Source organism: Physella acuta, unplaced genomic scaffold, assembly GCF_028476545.2.
Source record: "Physella acuta isolate Inbredline_101_S28 unplaced genomic scaffold, ASM2847654v3 ptg000178l, whole genome shotgun sequence".
NCBI lineage: Eukaryota > Metazoa > Mollusca > Gastropoda > Physidae > Physella > Physella acuta.
Genome location: NW_026731697.1, coordinates 1264290 through 1270000, shown reverse-complemented (window position 1 = coordinate 1270000; position 5711 = coordinate 1264290). Strand labels below are relative to the sequence as shown.

General features: G+C 42.1%; 2 non-coding genes across 2 annotated transcripts; both read left to right on the top strand.

Moving 5' to 3' along the window:
- The first annotated feature begins 463 nt into the window (after positions 1-463).
- Positions 464-536, top strand: Trnav-cac (transfer RNA valine (anticodon CAC)). Its single transcript has one exon. It is a non-coding gene; the product is annotated as a tRNA-Val (tRNA).
- Positions 537-738: 202 nt separating this feature from the next.
- On the top strand, positions 739-810 carry Trnae-cuc (transfer RNA glutamic acid (anticodon CUC)). The gene has a single exon. It is a non-coding gene; the product is annotated as a tRNA-Glu (tRNA).
- Positions 811-5711: the final 4901 nt, after the last annotated feature.

Here is a 5711-nt window from a genome sequence, read left to right as displayed (position 1 = left end):
ACGGTTCAATAGCAAAGTGGGTCAATTATTGACTGGTTAGTTAACTGGTTCGCAAACTGGTTAAAAAAACGGTTAGAGAGATAGTTAACGATAACTTAACGGTTAGTTTAACGGTTAGATTAACGGTTAGCTTAATGGTTAGATTAATGGTTAGCTGACGTGTACATTAACAAGAGTAAACTTGTTAAACATATAATTAGCTAACTGGTTAGATATCCACTCGGGTAAGGGATTATGTCTATAGGTAATACAACTGCTTGAAAACCGTGAGTTTAAAAAAAAAGTCCCGTCTCTTGTCTTTAGATTGGTAAGTCAGGCCTGTTGAAGAGATGCTAATGAGGAGTTAATTTAATCTGCCACATTAGGAGCAGCTTCAAAATCTGTAGTTGACAACGTATTTAATTAGCTCTCAAACATTTGTTTCTTCTCAGTTAGTTTAATATAAGTTACTAATTAATCATCTGGTTCCATAGTGTAGTGGTTATCACGTCTGCTTCACACGCAGAAGGTCGCGAGTTCGAACCTCGCTGGAACCATACGTTTTTAAATGAAGAAAATAAGTATCATTTTTTTTTGCTACTATTTTAAAGCAAAATCCTATATAAAAATTATTTCTTTTCTTTTTTTATTAAGCAAATTTCCTTTTTGAAAGAGCTTCACAAAACTAAAATATAAAAATGCACCTTTCTAAGGGATCAATATTTGAAACTATAGACATGAGTTATTATCATTCATATGTCCCAAGTGGTCTAGTGGTTAGGATTCCGCGCTCTCACCGCGGCGGCCGGGGTTCGATTCCCCGCTTGGGAATTTATTTTATCTCATAATGTTGTGTATTTTAGACATAGTCGGTGATACGTCATTCGAATACATTTTTTTTTTTTTTGCTTTATACGAATAATCAATCAGATTATTCTACGATTGTCTTGTTAGCTGTCTGTTATATCCCAGTTTGTTTATTCTACTGCTACATTCGTCTGTTTCCTCATTAGCCGTCTGTTCTATGGCCGACTAGTTGTTCTATAGCCGTCTGTTCTATGGCCGTCTGCTAGTTTAATGGCCGTCTGTTCTGTGTTATTGTATTGACCCCTTACATACCAGCGCTGCTAGATTAGGGCACGCAGCTCTTCATAGCGGAAAGGTAACAAAAATAAAATCTCCCCCTTTTTGCCGATGCCAGCACGTGGAATCTTCCTGAACATTCTGCAGGAAACAGACCCTGTCGTCTGCTGGCCGTGTATCGACAGTTGAGCCGTCTGCTCCGGCAGGTGCTCACGGCTCATGCGCGTGGTTTATCCATTCACTCAGCGCCGGGAGGATTCGAACCGGGGCCGGTGCTATTCTAAACAGTTGAACGAATGTGTACGTTGCGTGTAAGCGAACCGACCAACCGAAAACCACGTCATGTTTTTCTGACAACCACATCGCGACCTTGAACTTTAGCCTTCACCACAGAAAACGCTCAGTTTTACGTGATATAAGTTTTTACAATTTTTGTTTTTATTGGAGTTCAGTAGCGTAGCGAGGGGGGGGGGGGGGGGGCGGGGGGGGGGGACATATGTCCCCGGGCACCGACCTTAGGGGGGGCGCCAAATTGAAAGTTTGAGGGGGGGGGGTGCAAATGAAAAGTTCGAGGGGGGGTGCAAATCGAAAGTTTGAGGGGGGGGGGGGTGCAAATGAAAAGTTCGGGGGGGGGGGTGCAAATCAAAAATTTGCTCTCGAGGGGGCGCCAAATTGGAAGTATGTCCCCGGGCGCCGGGAAGGGTCGCTACGCCTCTGTTGGAGTTGAAAGCGTCTTTTCTTCGAGGCGGTAAATATAATTACACACGTGCTTTTCATTTTACTAACATAATATAGGCAATAGGATTGTACTATGGATTTGTGGTGGAGGTAGGATTGTGTAGGTGGAACAATGGATGTGTGGGTGGAGGTAGGAATGTGTGGGTGGTATGGTGTGTGGGTGGAGGTGGAGGTAGGAATGTGTGGGTGGAGGTGGAGGTAAGAATATGTGGGTGGTATGGTGTGTGGGTGGATGTAGGAATGTGTGGGTGGAGGTAGGAATGTGTGGGTGGTATGGTGTGTGGGTGGAGGTAGGAATGTGTGGGTGGTATGGTGTGTGGGTGGAGGTAGGAATGTGTGGGTGGAGGTAGGAATGTGTGGGTGGTATGGTGTGTGGGTGGAGGTAGGAATGTGTGGGTGGAGGTAGGAATGTGTGGGTGGAGGTAGGAATGTGTGGGTGGAGGTAGGAATGTGTGGGTGGAGGTAGGAATGTGTGGGTGGAGGTAGGAATGTGTGGGTGGTATGGTGTGTGGGTGGAGGTAGGAATGTGTGGGTGGTATGGTGTGTGGGTGGAGGTGGAGGTAAGAATATGTGGGTGGTATGGTGTGTGGGTGGAGGTAGGAATGTGTGGGTGGTAAGGTGTGTGGGTGGAGGTGGAGGTAAGAATATATGGGTGGTATGGTGTGTGGGTGGATGTAGGAATGTGTGGGTGGAGGTAGGAATGTGTGGGTGGTATGGTGTGTGGGTGGATGTAGGAATGTGTGGGTGGTATGGTGTGTGGGTGGAGGTGAAGGTAAGAATATATGGGTGGTATGGTGTGTGGGTGGAGGTAGGAATGTGTGGGTGGCATTGTGTGTGGGTGGAGGTGGAGGTAGGAATGTGTGGGTGGCATTGTGTGTGGGTGGAGGTGGAGGTAGGAATGTGTGGGTGGCATTGTGTGTGGGTGGAGGTGGAGGTAGGAATGTGTGGGTGGTATGGTGTGTGGGTGGAGGTGGAGGTAGGAATGTGTGGGTGGTATGGTGTGTGGGTGGAGGTGGAGGTAGGAATGTGTGGGTGGTATGGTGTGTGGGTGAAGCAAGGAATGTGTGGGTGGGGTTAGAAATGTGTGGGTCCGGCTAGATTGGATATCACACATGTGCATGAAGCAGGTATGGATATGTGGTTAGCTGGTTGTGTGGAACTATGGATGTGAATATTATATGCAAAAACTGTGTGGATGAAGCTATGGATGTGGATATTAAATGCGATAGCTGCGTGGATGGAGCTGTGGATAGTAAGAGGTGGATGTACCTGTGTATGGGTATCATACAAATCGGATAAAATTCTAATTATCCATCTGCTTACAACAGAGAGGTTAGGTAGATTCCTTATTACGGAGCTAGATGGAGAGATATCGAGTCAGATAGGCATAATAAGAGAACTCAGCCAGGGCGAAACTATCGTAAATTAAATCTCGCCGCATTTTTTTCTCTCCCTATGACAAAAATAATTCAGGTTTAGAGAGTAGGACGATGGCAATTTACGGGAGTGACTTCATAGAGGGTTTGAGGCTTTTAGAAAAGTAGGTTTTATTTTGTTGGAAGGGTGTCGGCTGTGTATGGGGTAAACAATATTGGGGTGACATAATCTAGAATGGGGATGGGGGAGGTACGGAACCTTAAACAAAGGAGATCTGTTTTTGGGAAGGGGTGTGGTCAAGAGGTAGATAGATTGCTTACAAACTCTTTTCGAATAGCTCGAGTACACTTGTTTTAGATTGGTTAAAGGGGCAGTATCACCCAGACAATGGAAAATTGACGAAAAAATTTGCCAAAAAAAAATAAAATAAACTATTATACATACACACATAATTTTTACCATAGTAGTTGTAATCAAGGAGCTATAACACAGCACATGAAAGAAAGTCAATGTATGATACGAAATTTGTTTTATAAATAATTTGATCCAAATATTTTAAATAGGAAATCTAGGGCTGCAGTTTTCTAACATTTAAGTTCTTCCTGCTGAAAATACGCAAGGAGATGTATCACATAGTAACCTACGCCAGGAACTAGCGGAATTTCATTGTGACAACATTTGTACATTTTAGAATTTTTGATGTCAGAACCACCTGGAGGGACTTTCGAAATTTTCTAAATGAAGTTTTTTTCTTTCTTTATTTCTTAGCCTTAGACGTGTAAATTACAGCGTCAGTTTGCCTTGCATGTTCGCTTTAGTATTACCGTTTTCATCGTCGGCTTGTGAGGACTGATACACATTTACAATAGTAATACTTCTTTCTTACATGTAGCCTATTTTCATTCATTTAAGATGGTTTACTTATGCATAGATCTAATACAAAACGTCTAAAGATAAAAAAAAAAATAAATAAAAAAAAACCAACCTGAAAATGCAAATGTGTAATTAAATGATGATTCAATGGATTTTTTTTCTCGGCGTGGTGGACAAGGGGGTGGGGGGAGGGGGTGGAATTAGGGTTTTTAAGTAGAGCTGAAATAAATTTGGGATTACAGAGGATTAACATGATGCAAATTTCAAGCAATCGGAAAAGTTATGTTATTACAATGAGACACGTAAAAGCAAACATTCCTCCCTTTCAAACATCTATATCTATACAGTTCTCAAATTCTTTTTTTTAAATTCAATTGTTTGAAAAATTTAAATCAGTAATATTAATTTATTTGATAGTCCTACACAGCATCAAAGACATGAACATCAACTGCAAATATAACAATCAAGTCAAAGGGAGAAATTAAATGGCGAACAAGACTTATTAATGTTGGCTGTACAACATACTATTATGTAAAGGACTAAGGAATTTATATATTGAATTTTAAGTACTTTACTTATGGTTTCAAAAAACTATTTACAAAACGTTTAAAAATGTATTAAAATATTAACAAATTAATTTTTAGAAACATTTGTGCTATACATATACCCCACAAATTATATGCTGTATTGTAACTGTAAAAACATTACCACCACTGTAAAAATTGAATGTCTAATTTTATTTTTGGTGAATGTTTTTGTTTCTCTCCCTTAGTCCGGGTAATACTGCCCCCTTAATGATCAATGTGTTTCTCTCTGTGGGGTTTCTTTCAGACATTTTTCTTCGATAAGCGTGCACTTAAGTCTCGCAGGGAGGGGGGCACTTAAATTTTCAGATTATACATTGTTCTATTTGGCCGGGGAGGGGTGGGACGTCCCCTGGGGGTATGGGGTCTCTATAGAAAGTGTCCACCCAGGGTCAGTAGTACAGCAGTGAGTCATTGTTACATCACATGGAATAGCGTCGTAGTTAACAACGCTGCGTCAGGTAAACTCTGCTTCACCCACCAGGTCAGATCTAGTGCCTTGTTCTGTGTCCGTGTTATTTTTAGACGGCCGTTACTGCCGGCTAATAGCCTCCACGCCTCCGACGCAATGGAATAATTTCTTAATGGGGGGAAATCATGTGCAACCAATGTAAGCCGGCGTCTGCACATGCAGGGGGTTCGTGTGGATAGCTGAGTACATGTGCCAAGAAATTTTCTATTCTGTTTCATGGGGGCTGGGTGGGTGAAGGTACTGGTAAAAGGGGAGGGGGGGGTGGGGTTAAGCTGGAAAAGATTTAAGTAGACTGTAGGTTTTTTTTTTTTTTTAAATCTATAGTGTGATTGAGCTTTTGTTACAGACTCCTAGACGCATTGATTTACTGACGCTCGACGCAGACGACAAGCTATAAATAAAATTAAATATCTCGTAGGTTCGCTCCAGTAGCGTACGCAGGGGTGGGGGGGGGGGGGAGCAGGGGGAGCGGCCGCTCCCCCTCTGGCCATTTTCAGCAAAGTGGCGCCTTTTTGGAAACTTTTTAAACTCAAAGTTTTAAACAATGATATTTGTTAAAAAATATTTTTGGTCAGCACATCTATGTAAATCACAAGATTTCTTTT